The sequence below is a fragment of the Bos taurus genome, chromosome 27 (assembly GCF_002263795.3).
Source record: "Bos taurus isolate L1 Dominette 01449 registration number 42190680 breed Hereford chromosome 27, ARS-UCD2.0, whole genome shotgun sequence".
Lineage (NCBI taxonomy): Eukaryota > Metazoa > Chordata > Mammalia > Artiodactyla > Bovidae > Bos > Bos taurus.
The window spans coordinates 42,796,481-42,822,751 of NC_037354.1; the positions used below are offsets into that span (position 1 = coordinate 42,796,481).

General features: G+C 45.3%; 1 long non-coding RNA gene across 1 annotated transcript; it reads left to right on the top strand.

Moving 5' to 3' along the window:
* Positions 1-1,496: 1,496 nt before the first annotated feature.
* Positions 1,497-21,893, top strand: LOC104976146 (uncharacterized). The gene is made up of 4 exons (XR_816117.4): positions 1,497-2,054; positions 2,876-3,051; positions 7,238-7,364; positions 18,552-21,893. It is a non-coding gene; the product is annotated as an uncharacterized lncRNA (long non-coding RNA).
* The last annotated feature ends 4,378 nt before the right edge of the window (positions 21,894-26,271 follow it).

Consider the following 26,271-nt stretch of genomic DNA (forward strand, 5'->3'; position numbering starts at 1 on the left):
AAGCGCGTGGCTGCACACACTTCTTTGTGTGACACTTGTCTGGCTGACTTTTGCAGACACCCTATGGAAGTTCCAGTTATCTATTGCTGTGTAAGAAACCACCCCAAATTTTAGTAGCATAAAGAACAGCCATTTTACCATGCTTATGGATTTTCATGGGCGTTTCAGAGATTTATAAAGGGCAGAGCAAGGATTTGTCTCTACTTCGTGAAGCTTGGTGCGCTTGTTAGGAAGACTCGGACAGCTGGGGGTGACATTAATAGCTGGGCGCTGAAATTATCTGGAGGTTTCTCCCATCACAGATCCGGCTCACAGGCTATGATGGCCTGAAAACCGAGCTCTCCTGGGTCTCTCCTGATGTGTGTGCCGTGTGGCCTCTGCATGTGGCTGGGGCTTCCGCGTGGAGTAGTGGCCTAGAGTACTTGCTCTTCTTACACTTTGGGGCTCCGCGAGTAAGCGTTCCAGTGAGCAAAATGGACGCCGCATGACTTTCTCTGACTTGTTACAGAGTATCACTTTTGCTGTATTATTTTGGTTACAGGCGAGCCTCTCAAGCTAGCCCAGATTCAGTGGGAGGGAAGTTAGACTCTTGTCTCTAGATCCGAGGAGCATCAGAAAATTTGTTGCCATCTTTAAAATCTTTACAATGAATGCTTTATCCTATTGTTGAATCTGGTTTCCATCATTCTGAATTTAAGAAAAATATTTATTGGTTAACAAGCAAGTTCTTTAGCAACTATTAAAACATAATAAGGCATGGCAAGGAGCAAGGTAACAGAAAAATAAAAAACCCTTTTTTTCTTACAAAAATGCTTGCAATTTAATCAGAAAGATGGTATGCAAATATATAAAAACCTGAATAACAAATTTACAAAGGAAAGTATCAAGGAGTACAAATCAATATGCTCTAGATCTCTGCAGTAATAGTTGTGGAATTTTTGTAACAAGCAAATATTTTTGGTCTCACTTAAGTGAATGTGTCTAAGATAACTACTTTTCCCTAGTGGCTCAGTCGGTAAAGAATCCTCCCACACTGTGGGAGACCTGGGTTCTATCCCTGGGTTGGGAAGATCCCCTGGAGGACGGCAGGGCAACCCACTCCTGCATTCTTGCCTGGAGAATCCCATGGACAGAGGAGCCTGGCGGGCTACAGTCCATGGGGTCACACAGAGTCGGAGACGCCCGAGCGACTAAGCGCACGAGCACAGAGGTGAATGTCACTGAAGAAGCCTTTACAAAGCTCACTCGAGACTCAAGAAAGTCTATGAAAGGAGTCAGAAGAACATAGAACACTTGAGTTGGAAGGAACTTGAGAGGTTATTTATTCTAAATGTTTTAATATGTAGCTGAAGAACTGAAAACCACAAATTTATTATCACAGGCGGTCCTGGAAGGGGGACAGAATACTGTCTTACTCAGCTGGGAATAAGCATGGGAAACATAACTTCTATATTTCAGTTAAATCTTAAATTAGGTCAGTCTGATTTTATCAGTCAGCTCTGGTCTTTATACTATGGTAACAAATCGCCCCCAGATTTCAGCTACCTTCCTTCTTGCTCATGCTGCAGGTCCAGGCTGGGTCAGACTTGGCTCCCTTTGGTGAAGATCTTCGCTCCAGGGCCGGGCCCACAGAGAAGCCTCTGTTTGAGACATTGCTGGTTGACAGAGGGATAAAGAGATCGTGGTGAAAAAATACTGGCTCTTAAAGCTTCTCCTTGGAAGTCTCATCAGAGGAGCAGAAGGTGTGACTTCTCTCCAGGGAAGGGCTTGCCTGCAGGGAGGGGCAGCAAGTATTTTGGAGACTGCAGTTCATCGCAGTGATCCGGGCTAAGTGTTTAGTGAACAGCAGCCTCCAGTGAGTGCAAGTGCCTCTTGATCGCCCCAAAGCCCATCACTCCGTCAAGGGTGGAAATGAGGCTGTGACTCAGATCGCTCAAAACCCAGCTCAGCGTGCAAGTCGCTGACAGCTTTCCTTTCATCTTTCTGCTCAACGTTTGTTTCAGGACCGTCGGTCAATGCAGTCGCTGTGCCACGTGTACGGACTCTTCCTAAGGGTGAGGGTGAGGCTGGTCCTGCTCCTTCCCTTTCCTTTCCTCTCCTTCCTCCTCTGCCTTTAACTCCTCTTGTCTCCTCCTCCTCCTTCTTCTGCTTTTCAGCAGCCTTTGTTATAAGCAGTCTTTGCAGCTTTCATTTTGATTCATTATTTTATACTACACATCAGAAAGTCATGTGTCTTTAACTTTTTTTTTATTTTTAGTTTTATTTAATTTTACTTTTTTGCCCACCTCCTGTGGCATGTGGGAGCTTAGGTCCCCAACCAAGAATCGAACCTCTGTGCCCTGCAGTGGAAGCACAGAGTCGTAACCACTGGACCCCCAGGGAAACCCCCAATTTTTTATATTAGGCTGTAGTTGATTTATAATGCTGTGTTAGCTTCAGGTATACAGCAAAGTGGTTCAGTTATATACATGTATCTATTCTTTTACAAAGTCTTTTTCCATTTGTGTTATTTCAGGATGTTGAACTGAGTTCTCCTTGCTGTCCAGTTGGTCCTTGTTGGTTATCAATTTTAAATACAGCAGTGTGTACATGTCAGTCCCAAACTCCCAGTAAATCAGCTATTACAACCTTATGTGTTTTATTTGTGAAGAGGGGACTTCCACTGTAAACCTTTTTTTACTGACAGAATTTGTCCTTGAAAATATGTAAATTGCATTACTAGCTACATGTCTCCCATAATTTCCTTGTTCGTCTCTAAATTATGTTTAGAGGATGCATGATAGATGATGTATGATTTTCAATGTTTTATGGAAGAGTTTGATGCAGAGATTTTGTGAACTGTTGTGCTCACGTTCTTCTTTGTCAACTAATCCAGGCATCCAAGCTCAAGGGGGAGCGGTGTGGCCAAGATGACAGAGTATGAAGGCCTTGCCTCTCACAGGCATCAAAATGACAACCATTTACAGAGAAACTATTGGTGAGAAAAACTGGAAGACTTGCCAGAAAGATCTTCCACACCTAGAGATATGAGGAAGGAGTCACACCAGACAGGTGAGAGGCGTGGAGCTGTGGTGCAGCCGAGACTCATGCCTCTGGGTAGGGACACACAGACGGGAGGACCCTGACAGCTGCGGAGCGTCTCCTCCTAGAGTGAGAGGTCCCAGCCCCACACAGGGCTTTGTGGCCTGGGGGGTCCTGCACTGGGAAGACAGGCCTCAGAACCTCTGGCTCTGATGGCCAGTGGAGCTTGCACACAGGAGTGCTGGAGGGCCGTAGGAAACAGATACTCCATTTGCTAAAGGTCTTCTGTAAAATAAAATCTCACAAACTCTGAGTCCCAGTGGAAGGCCTGAATTGAAAGGATCCGTGGGTCAGACCCGCCTGCTGATCTTAGAGAGCTTACCAGGGAGGCAGGAGGTGACTGGGTCTCCCCTTGGCGACGTAGACGCTCATGGCAGCCAATCTTGGGAGCTTGTCCAACCACAAGGACGCTGGTGTAGCAAGTGTCATTTGGAGTTCCCCTCCCAGCCTGTTACCATGAGGGCTTTCCCGCCAGAGGCCCAGGACCCAGCCCCAATCCACCAGCAAGCCAACCCCAGCCCTCGGCCCCCCGTCTCCTGCAGCCAGCTCCCTGGGACACTGCCCCACTTACAGACAGCCAGGTGTCTTCTGCAAGAGGAAGGCACTGCAGCAGATTGGGTCACAGTAGATGCCACCACGACAGGCAGGCCCCCCGAGAGCACGTGGGCCACCCGAGAGCACAGGCTTCTGGTGACGAGAGGAGTGCGCTTTGGGCCCCTCAGCATGTTTCCTAAAGAAGACCACTTCCCAAGAGCAGGAAAGGTAGCCGAACCATCTGATAGAGACAAAAACAGAACTAGGAAAACTAGGTGACTCAGGAATATTTCCCAAGTGAAGGAACAAGTTAAAACTCCTGGAGAAGAATTAAGTGAAGTGGAGATAAGCAGTCTACCCAAAAAAAGAGTTTAAGGTAATGATCATGAAGATGCTCTGAGTTTGGGAGAAAAAGGGACCATACTGCCTAAAGCCATCTACAGATTCAATGCAACCCCTATCAAAATAGCAATGGTACTTTTACAGAACAAGAAAAAAAAATAATTCTAAAATTTGTATGGAAACACAACGACCCCAGATAGCCAGAGCAGTTTTGAGAGGGGAGGATAAAGCTGGAGGTATCATGTCCCCTGATTTCAAACTATACTGCAAAGCTGTTATCATCAAAAGAGTCTGATGCTGGCACAAAAACAGGCACACAGATCAATGGGACAGAGAGCCCAGAAATAAACCGTCAATTATGTGGTCGATTCATCTACGATAAAAGAGGCAAGAATATATATCTGTCAGAATGGCTGTCGTTAAAAAGACAGCAAATAAGTGTTGATGAGAATGTGGAGATAATGTTGGTGGAGTTGTAAATTGGTGAAGCTCCTGTGGAAAACAATGTGGAGTTTCATCAAAAAATTAAAAAGAGAACCACATGTGACCCATCAGTTTCACTTCTAGCTATTATTGGAAGAAAACAAAGGCACTGTTTGAATACCTGCAAGTACTCTGATGTTCACTGCATCATATGACAATAGTCAATGGAATAGCCAACATGGAAGCTTTCCATCAACTGGGCGATTAGATAAAGGAGGCGTGGTACATACACACACAATGGAGTGTTACTAAGCCGCAGAAAAGAAGGAAGTCTTGCCATTTGAGACAACGTGGATGGACCTAGAGGGTGTTATGCTAAGGGAAATGAATCAGAGAAAGCCAAATACCATATGATTTCACTTATACTGGAATATAAAAAACAAGCAAATGAACAAACATAACAAAACAGACAGACGAGTAGCTACAGAGAAGAAACAGCTTGCGGTAGAAGGGCAGGGGGGCCGGTGGAGGATGACTGAAACAGGTGGGGGGGGGACTAACAGCAACGCGCTCGCAGTTCAAAAGTGGATGAACCGTCGGGTGAGATGTACGTCGTGGGGAATGGCGTCAGTAAAACCGTAATAGCTTTGCATGGTGACAGACGGTAACTAGACTTACTGCGGTGATCGCTTGGAACGTTTAGAAATAGCAAATCACTATGTTGTGCTCCTGAAACTAACACAGTGTGAATAGCCGATACTTCAGTTAAAAAAAAAAAGGTAATTGAGAAAAGAGAACCTTTGCAATTTACTTTATATCATTGCCTGGCTTTAATCTTAGGATAATAGTCAATTCCACTAGCTTTAATGCTAAATATCGTCTATGTTTGCTGGCCTAAAGAATTTGTTTTATCCTCTCCAAACAAACAAACAAACAGAAACGTAAAGACAGCGCTTGCCGCCGGAGCGGGTCCGCAGAACCAATCAGATTGTCTGCCGGACGAGAAGAGCGGTGGGGTTTCACCCTCAGGACACTTTTGTTGGCAACCTTTCACGTGGTGTCGCCAGCTGCTTCCGGACGCAACCTCCATTCACCAGTGAGCACTTGGAGCCTGCTCCCCCTGCCCCCCGGAGAAGGCAATGGCACCCCACTCCAGTACTTTTGCCTGGAAAATCCCATGGGCGGAGGAGCCTGGTGGGCTGCAGTCCATGGGGTCGCTAAGAGTCGGACACGACTGAGTGACTTCACTTTGACTTTTCACTTTCACGCATTGGAGAAGGAAATGGCAACCCACTCCAGTGTTCTTGCCTGGAGAATCCCAGGGACGGGGGAGCCTGGTGGGCTGCCGTCTATGGGGTCGCACAGAGTCGGACACGACTGAAGCGACTTAGCAGCAGCAGCAGCAGGAGTCCCCTCCCCCGCTGCTTTATGTAGACTGGAGGGGCAGAACTCACCTGCTCTTTCTCAGGGCAGGTGAATTGAGTTCTGGCTTTTAGCTGTAGATGGTTGGGTAAGTTGCAGTATAGCTGTCACCCACTAGCCCTGTGCTGACCTACAAGTAGGAACTTCTGTGTATTTTGCTAAGAAAACATAAATCCCATGAACTTTTTAGCATGGCCAAAAGTCAAACTGAGAAAAACCTTTCAAACTGACATTAAAAAACCATTGCAAGACTCTTTTCACATCAGTCAACGAATTATAAAGGGAGGGATATTAACTTTAACAAGGGTACATCATGAGAAACGCTGGGCTGGAGGAAGCACAGCTGGAATCAAGATTGCTGGGAGAAATATCAATAACTTCAGATATGCAGATAACACCACCCTTATGGCAGAAAGTGAAGAAACACTAAAGAGCCTATTGATGAAAGTGAAAGAGGAGAGTGAAAAAGTTGGCTTAAAGCTCAACATTCAGAAAACGAAGATCATGGCATCCAGTCCCATCACTTCATGGGAAATAGATGGGGAAACAATGGAAATAGTGTCAGACTTTATTTTTTTGGGCTCCCAAATCATTGCAGATGGTGACTGCAGCCATGAAATTAAAAGACGCTTACTCCTTGGAAGGAAAGTTATGACCAACCTAGACAGCATATTAAAAAGCAGAGATATTACTTTGTCAACAAAGGTCCATCTAGTCAAGGCTATGGTTTTTCCAGTGGTCACGTATGGATGTGAGAGTTGGACTATAAAGAAAGCTGAGCGCCGAAGAATTGATGCTTTTGAACTGTGGTGTTGGTGAAGACTCTTGAGAGTCCCTTGGACTTCAAGTACATCCAACCAGTCCATCCTAAAGGAGATCAGTCCTGGATGTTCATTGGAAGGACTGATGTTGAAGCTGAAACTCCAATACTTTGGCCACCTCATGCGAAGAGTTGACTCATTGGAAAAGACTCTGATGCTGGGAGGGATTGGGGGCAGGAGGAGAAGGGGACGACAGAGGATGAGACGGCTGTATGGCATCACTGACTCGATGGACGTGAGTCTGAGTGAACTCTGGGAGTTGGTGATGGACAGGGAGGCCTGGCTTGCTGCGATTCATGGGGTCACAGAGTCGGACACGACTGAGCGACTGACCTGAACTGAACAAGGTCCCTATTGACCCATCAGCTCCCTTTTCAGTTCAAATTTCAAAATATTTTCTCAAGTGGTCGTGCATTTGACATGTGGGAGTAACATCTGAAGGGAGTGCTTTTGGAGGAGCATAATCTATAGCAGAAGCAAGCTGACATCCAGGAGCACTCACAGGAACTGGGAGCTGGCTAATGAAGGAAGCTCTGCAGTGATCCAGGCCCACGTCTGCATTCCCCAGGGGCCTCAGGAGCCGTTACTGTAATCATTTCCCTCTGTCTTTGCAGGAAAAAGACTGAAGTGTGCCATGGCTTTGGGAAACCATCGGAGTCAGTATTTATTTACAGCTTCTAAGAGAAAGCTATGAAGGAAATGTTTGAGTACTACGCCAATCATTAACCTGATTACAAATTGGTGGGTGCCTTTAGAATATCACTGGCATGTGTTAAGATTAATTTTAAACTTGATCTAAGAGCTGTAGAGTTCTTAGCTTCTGCTTTATATTATCTAGGAGGAAAGGAACAGAACTGATAACAACTTCAGTTTTTCTTTTGTGCTCGCCTGTTCCCCTGGCATGGAGACCACTGCACTTCTGTTGCTTGTACTCTTCACTCAATTTGCATTCAGCTTCTATGTATAAACCCGAGCTTATTCTAAGATGGTGGGGAACGAAGAGACAACTTCTGTACTTCTGGATTTACTTTATGTAGCATCTGTCAAGAAAATGCTATATCTCTATCTGTATATAAAGTATTATATATGTATGTATTGTATAAACATTTTAAAAAGACATTTATTAAAAACTGGAGGTTTTGAGTGCCCAAAGTAAAACCTCAAGAGCTTGCCCAAACTCTGAGATCATGGGATGGACTAGGAGCTGTTTTTCAAATGTGCTACTTCTCCAGATGCATTACAGCATATAGGAGTGGGGTTTCCTGGCAATGAAATGGGACAAAATCCCAAGAAACAGATTTTAGAGTAAAGGAAAAAGAAAAGAGGTGAGACAGTGTGAGCAGTTAGCTTTAGCTGTGTAACAAAAAACAAAACATTTTCAATGGCACTCTTTCAATGGCCAGGGCAGTCCTGCTGAGCTCAGACTGGCTGGCGTGGCCTTGGCCCCAGGCTGCAGGCTCCATTCACGTCTGACCCAGGTGGCTCTCAACCTTCTCCATTCACGTCTGAGCCAGCCAGTGGGCTGCCCAGAACTTGTTCATTTCATACTGACAGTAGAAGCTCAAGAGCATAGCCCAACCGCACCAGTCTCTGTGAAGATCATGCTTGTTAACACCACATTGGCCAAAGCAAGTCTCATGGTCCCTTGCAAAGTTAAGGGGGTGCGTATACAGTTCTCCCGTAAGTGGAGAGAAAGGGGTGGCTATTAGATGAAAAATGATCTGCTGCTAAGTTGCTTCAGTTGTGTCCGACTCTGTGCGACCCCATAGACGGCAGCCCACCAGGCTCCCCCGTCCCTGAGAAATGCCATGAGAAATGATCTAGCCCTCCACAGATGATCTGCATGAAATCCTGAATGTATTGTTCTTTTATCTTGTGTTAAGAGGCTGGCTTGATGCCTTAGTTATTCAGATGAGGCTAGAGAGATAGGGAGGGACTCATAGGCCATGTAAATAACGAAAACAACGATGACAATGACGCATGACGTTTATGAAGGCAGGATGCTGTAGGCCACGCTAATGATGCGTAATAACAGTAAAAGTAGCATACGTACTTACCATGCCTTAGACGTCGTTCTAAGCATTTTACAAAAATGAACACATTTAATCCTTGCGGCAACCCTATGAAGCAGATGCAGTTTTTAGATGAGGAAAATGGGACACGTAGAAATGAGGTGGCTTGCCCAGGGCCACTAACTCTATGAAGTGGTGTGCAGAGATTTAAATCCGAGAGATCTGTCTTGAAAGTCTGTTCACAACCCTCCCCCTCTTCCTGTGGTTTTGTGAGCTGTGGGCTGACACAATCTAATTTACATTTTGAAAGATCGTGTTAGATTCTTTTGGTAGGAAGAAAGGAGAAAAACGTGGAAGCGATGTCTGTTAGAATGTCATTTCTTGAAGTGTGGTCTTTGGCAGCAAGTCTGACTGTTCCCTATGAACGACAAAGTCGATATAGAAATGGACAGGAAGCATGTAGGAACTCAGAGAAAATCTGACGTTGTTTCAAGACTCAGGTGCATGACCATTTTCCTAGTAATCCGTTTTTATTGAGCATTACAAAAGTGTGGGTTCATAATGGATTGGAAATTCAACACAAAATGGAAGAAAAGAAAAAGAAAAAATGAAAAACAACTTCTCCTTCAGCCTGAGAACCCTTGGGAAGAAGGTGAGTGTCTTCATCCGGGCTTGTGTTTAGTGACCAGGCCCTCAACCAGGATGGAGCCTGTAGAGATCAAGAGAAGTGGATGGATTGGGTGAAAATTTGAAGGGTGGATCTGTTCTAATTATCAACATCTCACAGAGGTTAAGAAGGAGGTCAGACTTAGTCAGACCAGCGTGCTGTGTGCAGCAGTGGTTTGAAGGAAAAATTATAAAGGAATACAATTCTATTTGGAATCCAGGAAGTAGAAACTTAGACGAAAATTTTGGTGGTTTTCCGGGCGGGTGCAATGTTTGCTTACAGTTTTAGGGTGATCAGCTTGGTTTGCCTGGGACTTTCCCAGTCTGGGCGCCAGAACCACATCGTAAAAGTCCCTTCAAGTCCCAAGCAAGTCAAGATGGTCGGTCCAAACTTGATTTTATATCGTAAATTTTATTTTTATATTAATGCATATCTTTTCCCAGTTTGCTAGGACCCATCTCGTGAGGCTCTCCACTCTTGGAATAATGGAATGAGAAAGGAGGATTTAGTAAGGTCTCCTTAGAAGAGATTTCAAAAGTGGAAAAGCTATAAGAGACAGGAATAAAATGAGATGCTAATTATTCAGATAGCTCCGGGAATCTTTTTTCTGCAACCAGGTTTCACACACAGTCTTGACTTTTCTGATTCCTCCTTTTCCAGAGGGCAGAGGAAGCAGCAAAGGAAATGACTGGGTTACGCAGGAGAGCTGGTCGGGAGCATGAGTGTGCTGGACACGGAAAGAGGGTGTGAGAGGCTGTGAGAGTGTCAGCTCAGAGTGTGTGCAAGTGGAGAGACAGAACATGGCGGCAAGGACCCATGGCCTCCCTTCAGCTTTTCAGAGATGCCCAATTAGCTAATGTGCTTCAGTCCTGGTGCTGTTTCAGCTGCCGGCTCTGGTACAGATCGGGTCCTCATGAGAGGTCCAGGTCTTTGCTTTTGAACGTGACATTTCTACTTTCTCTTGGACCATGTCCTCGTTCTCGCCTTAGGGGACTATCTTCTTTTGGAGGACCAGATATATCTCCTAAATTCCATATGCATATTAGGGGTCTGCTGAAAAGGATCATGCCGAACCATGATCTCATCACCTTTTCTCAAGGGCCAAGAGTGACTCTGGGACTAAGACCACACCTCTACTTAGCCTGATAGCACCATCATTTGAGGTTTCCTCCCTGAACCCTTGCCCCCTTAACATCCCCACACACTGCCCATCTTGGTCACCTATTTCCATCATCGAGGGTGAAGACGATGCTTCATCTGGATTTGAGCATGCACCCACTAAGCAAAACCTCCAGGCCTAGAAACTCTTGAGTACTGACACCAGCTCCAATCAACACTCTTTGGACATTCAATACTGGATTACTGGTTACTCCTCTTCAAGGGCCAGCCCTCTTGCTGGACCAGGTCTCCTGCCACAGAACCGGTTTCCTCTCTTTTCCACCATGTCTGCGTTCGCAGGATCCATCATGGCCTGCCGCACTCCAGTGATGACAGCTGGCCCTTACAAAATGCAGAGGACAAGGGTCAGCTGTGTAGCCACCAGACAAAGGAGGAAGGGGACAGCTGCCAGGACACATGGTACAATGTCACCAGAAAGCAGAAGGGGCAGGACGGCTTGACTCTGTGTGCTCTTCCGGCTTCCCTCTCAAGAATAACTGTCAACTGCAGTTAGGAGCCTGGTGGGCTGCCGTCTATGGGGTCGCACAGAGTTGGACACGGTGACTTAGCAGCAGCAGCAGCAGTTAAGAGAGGACTGATGTCTGGGACAGATGATGAGCAGTAAGAAGGCACCTTGGTATTTAAAAGGAAATTGTCATACGTTCAAGGAAATTACTCCAGGATACTGACAGAGTTTTCATATGGGACTATTTAATCTTTTTTCATTTGTATTAATATGCATTTTATTATATAAGTAATACATTAATATAATGTACTATTAGTATAGTACAACAATATACTAATGTATACTGGATGACTGTGATGAGTTCTTTAAAATCTAGCATCCAGTGATACCTGTCCCAAGAGCATTGCTGCCTGGATGAGTTTGCTAATGGTGCTCAATGAAATCTTTCTGTTGTTCTTATCCATTTAATAGCTTTATCCTCAACTCTGGAGACTGAGGACTTCCCTGGTGGCTCAGATGGTAAAGAGTCTGCCTGCAATGTGGGACACCAGGGTTCGATCCCTGGATGGGGAAGAGCCCCTGTGGAAGGAAATGGCAGCCCACTCCAGTACTCTTGCCTGGAGAATCCCATGGACAGAGGAGCCTGACAGGCTATAGTCCATGGGGTCACAAAGAGTCGAGCTCGACTGAGCAACTACACTTTCACTTTCTGGAGACTTAGAAGTTGGTAACATTATCAAAGACACGTGTGGAGAGATGGGTAATATCCAAGATTGCAGAATCAGGCATTCAAGAGCATCTCAGGGGACTCCAATAATAGACCAAAACAAATAAGGTAAAACTTAACAAGGATTATTTAAAGTCTAGCATTTGGGGGCAAAAAAATCAATTGTACAAGTGCAGAAGGAGGGTAATCAGGTCTGACAGCAAATTATGTGAAAAAGACTTGAGGGTTTGAGTTGATTACAAGATCAATATGAGCCAACAGTGTTTCCCTTATAAAAACAAAACCAGAAAGTATCAAGTGCAATCTCAGGCCATGTTTGTATAAATAGAGTCCTAGTAATGGACATAATAGTCTCAGGAAACTTTGCACCATGAAGAGAATATGGGAAGTATTTTGGCTTTGTCTTAAGCATTTTATTTAGTTGAGATTGTCACATTTTAAGAGGCGCATTAGATACTAGGCAGAATGTTAAGGATACCAGAAACAATTTGTTTTTGCAAACTATGTGTTTTGGAAGCCGACAATGTTCTTGGCCCTGTCCTGGGTGTTAGGGGTGTACTAGTGAACAAGTGTCTCCCTGTGTGCGTGCTAAGTCACTTCAGTCGTGTCTTTACAACCCCGTGGACTGTAGCCCGCCAGGCTCCTCTGTCCATGGGATTCTCCAGCCCAGAATACTGAAGTGGGTTGCCGTTCCCTTCTCCAGGGGATCTGCCCAACCCTGGGATAGACCTCACATCTCTTACCTCTCCTGCGTTGGCAGGTGGGGTTTTTACCACTTGCATCAACTGGGAAGCCCAAGTAAACCTACCAAAATGGCAAAATCCATGCCATCCGGAGTCACCAAAGGAAGTAGGGATGACTCACTTTAAAAAGGAATTTTTATATATATATATATATAAATTATATATAAATACATGTATATTTCTCCATCATAAACTGGCATTTTGAAAGTCGTTTTCGCTTATTCTTGGCTGTTCTGGGTCTTCCCTGCGGTGCGTGGACTCCCTCTGGTCGCAGAGAGAGGGGCTACTCTCTGGTTGCAGTGAACGGGCTTCTCATGTGGCAGCTTCTCTTGTTGCAGAGAACGGGCTCTGGGACACGCAGGCTGCAGCATCTGCAATGTGTGGGCTCAGCAGTTGTGGCTCCCAGGCTCTAGAGCACAGGCTCAGTGGTTGAACTTTCCTGGGCTTAGTTGCTCTGGCACGTGGGATCCTCCTGGGTCAGGGATAGAACCTGTGTCTCTTGCATTGGGCAGGAAAATTCTTTACCATGGAGCCAACAGGGAAGCCCCTGAAATATTTTATGATGTTTGGTTATCATACAGATTTTGAGCAGAAAAGTTGAAAAGTTATAGAAAGTTGAAAAAAAGTGGAAAAAAGATCACTTATAATCCCACTGTTCATTGGTACTCATGTTTTCCCCTGCTTTTAGTCTATGCTCTTCTTCAAGAACCCAGAGCCAGTGTGGAGAGAGGCGTGAGTGCTTTGCGTGGCCATATCTGGACGAGCTTTATCATTTTCATCCACAATGGATGGGTCAGAACTGGCACAAGTCCTGTGAAGGAAATGTAGTCTAGCTTAGTCCCAGAATTTTTTTAAAAGGTATTTTCTACCATAATCGGGACCATTTGTTGCGTCCTTGGCATTCTAATGGGCTTTGCTTTGTTTGTGATTCAGTATACCTGCTATTAGAAGCATCATTCTTTATTTAAAATTATTTTTCAGATCAGAGTGAGTTAAGTTGCCTCTGTCTTTCTATAGTTGCCATTTTCTCTTGGCAGTTTTCACACAGCGTTCTGTTTGGGCTGACTTTCGACTCCTGGGTTAGCTGAGGGCTTCACCTCCTCGTTTCCTTAAGCGATCCTAACCTGGGTGGTTTTTACAGTCTGTGTCTCACCAGGCGCAGCCCAGTGTACGTGGCACTGCTGTCTGGGCTCGTGAGATTGCTTTGACATTCAAGGAGGAAGCCTATTATCTGCCCTTCTCTCTAGCCCCCAAGTCTTCCTTTCCAGTCCCACTTGCTGTTTCTCTGCTTCTTCAATTGTGCTGTAATAACATCTTCTCTCGCACTCAATTCCAGCTTGTCACTTTCAGAGAGCAACCAGGTCCCCACCTTCTGTGGCTCTGTTTGCCTCCTGATTCTTCCTTGGGCTGATCCCTGATCCTTTTCAGTCACTCCGGACAGGCTTGTTGAACTGGATCCCTCCAGGCTTCACTAAGGGGATGACGGGACGTCTCTCCTGAAACTGTAAATTTGGGCATTTCCCAAAGCTTGCAAAACAGCATTTAATGGAGGGTAACTGCAGCGCCCCAACTCAAAGACAAAGGGAACCAAATCCTTTTCGATGATAGACACAAGAGAACATCCTTGTTTCCAAAATAGTGTTGTGGCTTAATAACCTAACAGGTTGTTCTTACCAAAGGAGTGATAATTAGGTATGTGACCTGTAATTCTTTAGAAACATTTTCCAGTATAATCTGTGTGATAAGTCTGCATTTGTGTTCATTTTAATCCAGACACCAGAGGAAGTTGCTGAATGACACCCTCCAGAATTGAGTGGCCAGCATTTAATCAAGGGGCTACCTTCCAGAGATAGCTACTCTGAGCAGTTGACTTGATTTCTGATCGATACCACAGGGTTTGTTAATGAGTACCTGAGGGGCTAGAAATAGAGGGGTTTTTTTTGGTGAAATTAGTGGTCTAGATAGAGGAATTGTCTAGAAGACAGCCCCGACTCTTATACGAACAGGGCGAGGCTGAAATTCAGGTTGGACATGTTTGGTGTGCTTACGCTCGTGGTTTTTAGTCAGCCTCCTTTCTCCTTGGGTGATTGTGCTGTATGTGACGTTGAATATGTGAGCATTGCATCTTGGAATAAGATAAGATAAGAATGAGAGAGCCTGCAGTCTGTAACCTTCGGGATGGCAACAGGCTCTCTGCCTCGGGTTAATTTTAATTGTTTTTGAAGTTTAGTATGTATTTTATTTTTGGCTGTGCTGGGACTTCCTTGCTGAGTGGGCTCTACGTTAGTCGTGGCGAGCAGGGGCTGCTCTCCCGTTGCGGTGCAGGGATGTCTCATGGCGACGGCTCTCTGTCGCAGAGCACAGGCTTTCTTGGTGCTCCTCAGCACCTGTGCCACACGGGCTCGGTGGTTGCAGCTCATGGGCTCTACAGCGCAGGCTCAGCTCATGGGCTCTGCAGCGCAGGCTCAGCTCATGGGCTCTGCAGCGCAGGCTCAGCTCATGGGCTCTGCAGCGCAGGCTCAGCTCATGGGCTCTACAGCGCAGGCTCAGCTCATGGGCTCTGCAGCGCAGGCTCAATAGCTGTGGCACAAGGGCTTAGTTACTCCGCAGCCCGTGGGGTCTTCCCAGATGGAGCCCGTGTCTCCAGCACTAGCAAGCAGATTCTTTGCCACTGGGCCCCCAGGGAGGCCCTCTGCACTGGGTGATACATGCTGCATGATCACAGTTGTTCAGCAGCCTTCAACAGTGCCCAGAGTGTGGTTCCTAAGCTGTCCTTTCCAGCCAGTAATTGGAAAGTTGCTGGTTGCCTAACTTTGTCTGAGAATTACAGGAGTCCGGGTGTTTGAATTTTGGCATACTGGCTTGGGAAAGACGTTACTATAAGGTACTGTCAGACCTCCATAAAGGCAGAGAACCAGAATTTCATCCAGTTTAAAGACAGGGTACATAAGTATCTTGGGACAGCCTGCTAATTAAAATGGCAGGGTTCTGTCAGAGCTTGCTTTCTTTGTTACCTTGTAGGGAGATTTTAAGAGAACCTAGAGCTGTCTCCTGTCTCTCATTAGGGACTCTTCCCCTGCAGTCTCTGGACCTTTTGCGTAGGTAGAATTCAGAGCCTATGCTCTTGGATGTGAAAACAATTCCATTTTCATCTTCACTAACTCTAACAGAAATACAGAGTTTCCTCCAGTTATGAGTGTAGGCAACACACCCTGGCATTGCTAACTTCCCTTTGTCACTAATAGAAGCCACATTTGTGTTCATGACATTGCTGATGTTGTAGATATCTCAACATGTTATTTAATCTCATTCAGTTCAGTTCAGCCACTCAGTCGTGTCCGACTGTTTGCGACCCCATGAACCACAGCACATCAGGCCTCCCTGTCCATCACCAACTCCCAGAGTTTACCCAAACTCATGTCCATTGAGTTGGTGATGCCATCCAACCATCTCACCCTCTGTCATCCCCTTCTCCTCCTGCCTTCAATGTTTCCCAACATCAGGGTCTTTTCAAATGGGTCAGCTCTTCGCATGAGGTGGGCAAAATATTGGAGTTTCAGCTTCATCAGTCCTTCCAATGAATACCCAGGACTGATTTCCTTTAGGATGGACTGGGTGGATCTCCTTGCAGTCCAAGGGACTCTTAAAAGTCTTCACCAACACCACAGTTCAAAAGCATCAATTCTGCAGCGCTCAGCTTTCTTTATAGTCCAACTCTCACATCCATACGTGACTACTGGAAAAATCATAGCTTTGACTAGATGGGCCTTTGTTGGCAAAGTAGTATCTTGACTTTTTAATATGCTGTCTAGGTTGGTCATAACTTTCCTTCCAAGGAGTAAGCATCTTTTAATTTCATGGCCGCAATCAATCTGCTGTGATTTTGGAGCCCAGAAAAATAAAGTCAGCCACTGCTTCCACTGTTTCCCCATCTATTTCCCATGAAGTGATGGGACCGGATGCCATGATCTTCATTTTCTGAATGTTGAGCTTTAAGCCAGTGTTTTTACTCTCCTCTTTCACTTTCATCAAGAGGCTTTTAGTTCTTCTTCACTTTCTGCCATAAGGGTGGTGTCATCTGCATATTAATCTCATGATCACTTTGAAATTACAGCAGTAGTAGAACCACTAGTAGGTTCAGTTTTAATTTATTAATAAGGACTCTTTGTATTTTTATATCACAAATATTAAAAAAATTTTAAGCAACTGTATTTCAATATATTTTGCTTTCTTTTTAATCCCTATGCCTTTTACTTTATGCATTTAAAAATGTCATTCTAAGAAGACATAAAAATGATTAAGAACATCTGCTTTCTAAAGGCAATTGATATACATATTTTCAAAATATGAAGTGTAGTTAATTTATAGTGTTATGTTAGTTTCAAGGGTACAGCACAATGATAGCTTTATATATACACATGTTTTTCAGATCCTTTTTTATTATAGGTTATTACAAGATAACAAATATAGTTCATTGCCTTGAATGCATGAAGATGTATGTATATATATAGACACACACACACACACACACACACACACGATGAAATATCACTCGTCCGTAACAAAGAATGAAATGTTCCCAATTACAGCCACATGGATAGACCTAGAATTATCACACCAAGTGAAAAGGGCACTTGATATTTGCAGCAAAACCCCTACTAGTTGTTCAGGACTAAAGTGAAAAAAGTCAGTTCCCAGCGGTGGACGATCTACAGGGTGAACGGGTGCTGAGAGAGTAAGGCCTATGGAAACAGTGCGGGCGCAGGTGAGAGCCCTCAGGTTGCACCTGGGCTGGATGATTCTAGGCTGGGTTAGAGACGTATCAGGGTTCTCGCATCCGAGGAGGTACCTCTGGGGCTGGGGCACAGCTGCACCTCTGGGGCAAGACCTGTCCCCTTGCTTGGAGGGGAGGAAGATGGCGTCCGTCTACTTTCTTTTCCTGCCATGCAGTCTTGCTTTCATATCTCAATTTAATTTTTTTGTGACAGTTTTTCATTCTTTATTTTTATTTTTTAATTGAAGTAGAATTGGTTAGCAATGTATTACTTGTAGGTATATAGTAAAGTGATTCAGTTACATATGGATGTGTGTATACATATGGGTGTGTGTGTATGTGTGTGTGTATATATATGCTTTTTCAGATTCTTTTCCCTTATAGGTTATAACAAAATATTGAGTAGAGCTCCCTGTACTATACAGCAGGTCCTTGTTGGTTATCCGTCTTATACACAATAGTGTGTGTGTGGTAATCCAAACTCCTGGTTTATCCCGCCCCGACTTCCCCTTTGGTAACCGTAGGCTTGTTTTCTGTATCTGTGAGTCTGTTCCTGTCTTGTAAATAAGTTCATTTGTATCATTTTTATGGTAGATCCCACATATACCTGATGTCACATGGTATTTGTCTTTCTCTGTTTTCACTATAGTTTTTAACACCATCATGTAAATGTATTAATCTAGAAATTACTGAGAAGGTACCGATTTTGGAAAATGCGTTGAGAAGGAGACACCCCTTTCCATCTATTCTACTTTTGGGAAGTAAATTCTGGGAAGTAAATAGAATCTATAGGACTATAGGGAATGTCTTTCAAAATGTTTTACAGAGCAGCTTTCTATTTTAAAGAAAAGAAAGAAAGTCTCTATTGAGTTTGTTGCCATACTGCTTCTGCTTTTTGTTTTGGGTTTTTGGCCGTGGGGCGTGTGGGATGAGTTCCCCGACCAGGTGTTGAACCCGCACCCTCTGTGTTGGAAGGCCAGGTCTTAACCCGTGGACCACCAGCTTGTCCATCCATTTCACTTTTCAACTTAGGAAAACGCTGGACTTGACCAACTGAACTGATTTTACAAGTCACTGCTACGTCAGAATATGGAATTTGAAAAAAAATATTACCTAGGTCAGGTTTGTTTTTTGATTTCTAGACATAGTTCAGAAATGACGCGCTCCATTTTCTCTTCCTCTCTGTAGCACTTATTTGTGAAACAAATTGAGGGGAGGGGCTAGCTGGACGACCTGACGTTAAGTACTTCCTAAGTGCTGATAACATTACATGTTTTGTTATCTTGTCTATGCCTCTAGCCAGACTCGAGGAGTAGAAAAATCTCAGCTTCATAAAGGCTGAAGTGCCCTTTCCTTTTTCTTTCTCGTTTCGTGTCCCCAGCACATGAAAGAATGACCGCTATCTACCAGGCACCCAGGAACGAAGCTGAATTGATCTCCTCACCTCCAGGAATTCTGAAGTTCAGAGGGATGTGTGACTCTCTCAGTGTCTCAAGGATTCAAGGAGGGGCACTGCGGCCTACAAGGACCTGCCCAGTTCCCAGGTCGTGGGCGTGTGCCAACAAGAGGCGCCCTGTGCGTGTGGACTGCTTTTGCATGCTGGGACGTTTGGTGCGGTGGGGAGACCGGCTGGGCCCCTTTGCTCAGTTCCTGTGTCTGGACAAATGTCTCCTTGAGCAACAAAATACACAGATACTCTAAGGGGCTAAAAGTAACCGAGTGCATGTGCAGTTGGAGCAAATTACGGACAAAAGGTACAAAAAGACAAAACAGCCCAACTGCCACTTCTGAAGAGTCAGGAACAAAAGCAGGGCCCTGCGCATGCCCGCTGCACTCAGCACCCCCAAAGGGGCAGGCGCTTCTGAAGAGTCAGGAACAAAAGCAGGGCCCTGCGCATGCCCGCTGCACTCAGCACCCCAAAGGGGCAGGCGGACCATCCAAGACACCCTCCAGCTCACCCCTGGACACCCCTACCCCATCCTTACAGGGAAGCAGCTCGCCTCTCCTTGGGGAGTGAGCAGGGGAGACGGTTATTTGTTCTCACTCTTTCTGCTGCAGCAGGGCCCCCCTCTGCCCCGCAAAGCCTTGTCTGAGCTTCTTGTCTGGCCTCCAGTCAGTTTCTATTGATTAAGGAGAACAAGAACCTTGATTGGTAATTGGTTTAACACTCTGTTCCCAAATAAGATCTAGTCCTGAAAGCTTGGGCTATGTTTTTGTATTCTTGATTATTTGTTCATGCCGAGGCAGTCAAACCCGAGAGCATATGAATAATTTTGGTCACAAATCATATATTTTGACTAAAAATTTTCCCCATCACCACCCAAAACAAATATATAACTCTCCCCTTGGCAGACTGGCTTTTGCAGTTATCATGCGGCTGACTTTACTGGAACTGGGACTCACCAGGTAAACAGAGTCCAAGTCATCCAAGGGGTGAGTCTGAAGATGGGGCACACCCTGGCGGTTCTTCAACAAGGTCTAACCTGGTGGCATGGAGTCTCTGGGATAAGGTCACTGTTTATGCTTTAAGAAGGCAGAGACCTTCTCTACATCGAGACCAAATCTTTCCAAATAAAATCATTCTGGCCAAGAGAAACACTGAGCCAAATTCCCAGCATCTTCTTTCTGCCATCGCTCAGAAAACGCTGGCAAGGGGCTTTCTCCAATAAAGATGGTGCAGCTGCCGGCTGGGTTAGAGCCCCTGCCCCGCTGCCTAACAACAGGCAGCTCTCCACCCCGGTGACGGGCAGGGGTGGGCAAGGGCACCAAGACGTTCAACAGCCACTCACAGGCTTCTGAGATGGAGCAGCTCAGCAAGTCCTGAAGCAGCACTGCATCTAGCCACGTGAAAAGAAATTTGATTAATGGCTTTGGAAAGTTTGATGGTAGCATCCGAGCTGAGAATACATTTATCAGGATGTGAGGGTGGCAAACTGCTTCTGGCTGAGCCTGGGATGAACATCAGGGAAGGACACTCAAGGCATAGTGTCTTACACCTTTATTTTCTTTTTTTGCACACAGTCCATTTATCGGGGCGAGCTCTTAGAATCCATGTCTATTGAAGGAGTGAAGGAGACAGGCTTGTGCAGGGCGAGTAGTTGAATTGCAACACGGTCAACACACAAAGGCCTCGGTTAATCCTGTGTGAACTCCAGCTGGGAGGAGCCTTCAGAGGGATCTTGAATTGAGGAGGGGATGGTGGGTCTTGTTACTGTGACAGCAACAGAAGTGGCAACCCATTCCAGTGTTCTTGCCTGGGAAACCCCAGGGACAGAGGAGCCTGGCAGGCTACAGTCACGGGACTGCAAGAGTCGACACAACTTAGCGACTAGACCAAAACCAGAACAGGTTTTTAGGTGCCATTTCCACCTTAGACCGGCCTCTCACTAGTTAACCTGCGTGTTTAGAAGCCGTAGGCAGTACGGTCCCCCATTGCGGGACTGCAGTGTTCACTCTCCTAGTTGCCTGGAGGGTTGGCTGCCTCCAGCCAACCAGCCAGTCCCTCTCGCGGACTTGTCTTTGGCCAAAGAAGGATGCCTCCCAAGGTCATATTCCTTCTGAGAGCAGCTTACATTTACAAATCTGTAGCTGTCTTATGCCTTTAAATGTGGGTTCCCACTGGCTTAATGCACGGTGGAAGGTACAGTTTTGGATACTGAGACCACCAAAATCAGAATGTTTGTGTTTACGGCTCAGTGCATACTTCATTCTTAGAAAGATCTTTGGGAGAAATGAATAATCAAAATCTGATGAACACAAAATCCGTGTGAAAGGACTTGAGCTTCCTGAGGACGTATTTTCCTGGAGAAGCGCTGTCCCTGTGTCTTCGTTTTCCATCGCAGGGCTCCACCTGCGCTAGAGGTCAGAGACGGGACTGGGGCCAGTCTTCTCTGGCCACATAAGGGCTCGTCTCAGGCTGAGTAAAAAGAAAGTGTTAAGAGTTCCTCTGGATCTCCTGCAGGTTCAGTTTCTGAGCCCTTCCGTTGTGCCTGCTTGTTCCAGGCAGTGCTCTGGACCTCCCGGACCTTACTCTTTGGGGAGGACCCGACTATTGAGCCGTTATCCAGTTCGATGCTGACTGGCTCCCTCAGTCTCTGTCTCTTTGGTATTCATTTCTCCCGTGAACAACCCCAAAGCACTTTATAGCAACATTCGTGTTTAATTTCCCGTGACTGGGCTTTTACCAATAGTCCCTATTTGGTGATGGTTTGCGCTTGGATTTGGGACTCAGAAATGTGCATTAGCATTCTCTTCTTTGCTGGTACTGCCGCCATACTGATGAATAGAAGGGAGTGAGCGTTTCTCTAAAGTCTACCACGTGTCAGGCTGCACTGGAGGCTCCAAGGGAACGGACTGAAACAGAAATTGGCCAAAAAAGTTTCAATCATAGATGTTTGTCACCTATTGGTAATTTTGTTCATCATGATGGCAGTGTTGCGTGTTTTAATGTAAATATCTGTGTCTATCTATCAGAGATGATCAGGGCTTTTGAACTACTTTTGTGAACCTTGGGATACTTACAAGATGACACAGCGTTTCTGTTCTTCTCTCACAAATTTGAAGTTTATGTATTTTTGGCTACTTAGGCCTGCTTATCTTGTTTGGCAGTCTCTTATGAATTTAAGTTTTGTCTCTAGCTCCAAGTTTTCCAGATGCAAACTCTTCAAATGGGTGCTTCCAACCACCAGTTCTTATAACGATAAACTTTGTGTGTGCTAGTGCAGAAGGCAATGGCATCCCACTCCAGTGTTCTTGCCTGGAGAATCCCAGGGACGGGGTAGCTTGGTGGGCTGCCGTCTATGGGGTCGCGCAGAGTCAGACATGACTGAAGCGACTTAGCAGCAGCAGCAGTGTGGTTTTACACATTATATTTTATGAATTGAAAATCACAATTGTGGAGAGCTATGCCTTCATCTTCTCTATCATCTTGCTTTTTGAGATCCAAAATTCATTTTTACCTGATGATGGTAACTTATTTAGATAAAGTCTCACCGTTTTGATAGCATATTTCTTTTACATATAACAGCTTTAATAAGAAAACTTTATCAAAAAAGGTTTGAAGGAATAAACATTTTTGGATGCATATATCTGAAAACAGCATTAGATTATTAATGCTATTTTAACATTTGTAGATCAAGTATTTCAATACCAACAGGCACTGTTGAGTTTTTTACCATAAGCATATTCTCTTGGCCCATCAGGGGGCTGTAACAGAATGCAACAGACCCAGTGGCTTATAAACAACAAACATTTTTTTTCTCACAGTGCCAGATGCTGAGACGCCAAAGATCAAGGTGCCTGTAGATCTGGTGTCTGGTGAAGAGCCCTCCTCCTAGCCCATAGACACGTCTTTTTGCTGTGTCCTCACGTGGCAGACCGAAGAAGGGAGTTCTCTTCTGTAAAGAGTCCCACCCTCATGACCTAATCACCTCCCAAATGCACTCACATTGGGGGTTAAGATTTAGCATGTGAACATTCAATCTATATTATGCACCAGTATTGACTTTGACTTGATATTACCATTTTCGCTTGAGTAATCTGGTGTGTAGGCAAAACAGCCAGCACTGTTATCATTGCAAGTTAAAGAATTTTAAAGCCATTTTGTTGTACAGCAGGAACCAACCCAATATTGTAGCATAATATATACTCCATTAAAAAATAATTTTTTTTGAAGAAAGCGGTTCTCTATCTCTAAACTTGCTGCTTTGCAGTTTATTTTACCATTACCAAATGTAGTAGGAATTATTGTGTCCATTTCACAGGTAAGAAAATTAAGGCTCAGAGAAGTGAAGTAACTTCTCAAAGGTCTCTGACACAAATCAAGACAAAAATCAAGAGACTGAATTCTTATGCATTTGAACACTGTTCTTCAAATCTCTTAAAAAGCATAGTGACCTTCTTCAGATTGACAGGTTTTTACAAGTTCAGATGATTGCATTCCGATGGACTGCATACAGCTTAGAGCTCCATGTTCTATACCGTCTCTCAGAGCGTCTCTCAGAGCTCCCCAGTTCAGTTGCCCATGGGGATAATCTGCATGTAAGGCACTCTGCGGTGGTGGCTATGGACAAATGCTGGTGTCCTCAGCCCGGATCCGTGTGTTGTCATCTAGTGGATGACTTGGTGGCATTGGGAGGTATGCCCTGGCTGAAGTCCGTGGCTCTGGTATAAGAAGATGGTCACCATACTCCTGGCCAGTTATCTCTTCCTTCATCTTGTCTCCTCTATTTTCATTTCGCTTGGTTTCACACTTCACTCCCCACCCAGTGACCTGACATTTTTTCACTGGTGATGCATTTGGGGCTGACTGCACCTGTTTGGTAGAATATGGATGTCACAGGGATCCTACCCAGGGGTGAGGGAGCTCCTGCACTTGTCTGCTAACTCTTATCCATCATGGTTTGAGGGCTGGGAGAAGCATGAATTCCCAGCATCTGTTGCCTATAGGGACATACAGATGTGAGCAGTAAGGAGCTGGCTGGCCTGCCTGTGCATTTTAAATGCCAAAGAGATGGGACTCCGATGCTGAGCACATCTCCTACCTGTGGGTCTCCTGAAGTAGCGTTTAATTATTTAGGGAGTGAATATATACAGTCTATCTAAAGTCATCTCCAGGAGGAGAAGATTAAAACAAGGATGACAATATTAGAAGGTGAAGATCATTGAGGGGCGTATAGGAAAAACTTTCTAGGGGTGCCTTGCTTCGCTTATACCCACAAGCATAGTATTCTTCTGCCATCAGACATGTTTTTCCCCCACACCAAGTAATCTCTGTGACATCAGCTGGATGTCCTGCAATTTAATTAAATTCTGATACTGATCTGAGTTAGTGCAGCTCCATACGTTAAGGGCTAATCCCATAAGACTGCCCTCATTTTAAAAGTCAATAGTAAGTAGTAAGTCTCCAGGTTACTCTCATTTTCTGATTAGGCTACAAGTCAGAGGTCCTAAGACCCCTCCTTGGATTGAATCACATGGTAGAACTGCTCAGAGAACTCAGGAAAACACATTCACCAGTTTATTGTATAATAAAGGCTATGATAAAGGATGCAGATGAATAGCCAGATGAAGGAACACGCAGGAAGACTGGAAGGGTCCCAAGCAGCTCCTATCCCTATTGGGATGCCCCACCCCTCTGGCACGTAGATCTGTCAACACCCTGGAGGCTCTCTGAACACCATACTTCAGGGATTTTTGTGGAGGTTTCATCATGAGGGCATGATCTATTGTTAACTCAGTTCTCAGCCCCTCTCCACTCTTTGGAGAATGTTCACAGCAAGTCTAGGGGTTACACAGGGTAACACCATGATCTTTTACAAACACCTATCCCAGCAGGTTGCTGTGAGAATTAAAGTTACACACATATAGCTTCCCAAAATTTATACTTTCTTAGGATTAACATCAATGGGGATACTACTAGTTGTTAGATACTTCTAGCTGGACATGATTCTTGGAGGGAGGCATTTATGAGAGCATCACTTAGAGAAGACCAGTATCCCAAAGGGTTCCATTGGGTATATTTTTGAGAGACTGCATTAGAATTTTGCCCATCATCTAAAATATGTGGGTTTCTTGGCTCCATTTATATCAACCCTATTCACCTAAACCTTAACAGACATTTAGCAATCCTGATATTAAATTCAAGAATAAAGCAAATACCAGTGCATTTATTTAAGAGGGAGAAAGAACCAGCTGGATTTACACGTGTACGACGAGAAACAGGAGCCAGGTTCTAACCCTGTTATAAATCGAGAATTTGGGTGGGAAGGGCACACACAGATGAATTCACAGGATCCTGCCAACATTGCTACTTTAAAAATAGCCCTCACAGTCTCTCTGGCAAGCAAAAGTGAAACTGGGCTCCAGCCTCAGGCTTGTAAAACCACCGGAGAGTGAATCCAGTAAACAGGCACATTCCGACCTGGAGCCACGCCTCCTCCCCACACTCTTCCACCGTCCTACGCACCCCAGCACTTACAAAAATATTCAAACTTGGTTTACGAAACCATGACCTCAACCCACACTCACCACAGCCACAACCTCTTATCTCCTCTCTTTGGCCGTTTCCCAACACCCTGACTTCTGCCTGGCTTCGCAGGCCTCGCGAGTCAGAGCAAAGCTCGTCTTCAGTGGAGTCGTTCAGAAAGGACGTCACATGGGATGGCGCCTGTGTTGCAGTGTTCATGACCTTCACCCGACCTTCATCCATGTCTGGGTCCATTCTTTGGCTTCCACAGAAGGATGAGTCAACCAGCTGGGAATCCCTATGGCGGCGTCCTTTGTTTATTCCAAATATTTTGAATTCTATTCCATGCCAAGGAATGTGCCAAGCACCAAGGATACAGCAGGGCATGGTCCCAGCTCTTAGGGGGAGTCTGGCAGGGAGACAAACAGGCACACAGGAGTGCCAGGTACCGTGCAAACACACAAGAAGGGAAGCAGGCAGGAGTGGTCAGGAGAGGCTCCTTGAAGAAGGTGACTGTTCGCCTTTCTTCTGTAAAGTGAATGTGGAGAAGGCAGATGAGAAAGGAATGGAGGGAATAACATATGCAAAGTCCCGGGGGGCACATTCCATATTAATGTGCCAACGAGGCTATTCTGAGAGTTAGGAGGGCACTGAATCCATGGGTCCTGAATTCCTGCAGGAGTTAAGGAAGCCCAGCAGTGCTGGCAGAGGCAACGGGCTGAGACCAGGCTGAGCTACACTGGGCGAGTAGAGCACATTTGAAATTTGAGTTTGAACGTCTTTAGGAACTAAGAGTTTTTTTTGTTTGTTTGTTTTTTGCGGTTTGCCCCGTCCTGATACTTTCTAGTGCTGTCAGCGAGTGGTTTACAAATTACGCTGCCTCCCTGACTTTTGGCAGATCCTGACTCCTCACTTCAGCCTCTCAGTTGTGTCTGACTCTTTGCAACCCCATGGAGGGCAGCACGCTAGGCCTCCCTGTCCATCACCAACTCCTGGAGTTTACTCAAACTCATGTCCATTGAGTCGATGATGCCATCCAACCATCTCATCCTCTGTCTTCCCCTTCTCCTCCCACCTTCAATCTTTCCCAGCATCAGGGTCTTTTCCAATGAGTCAGCTCTTCGCATCAGGTGGC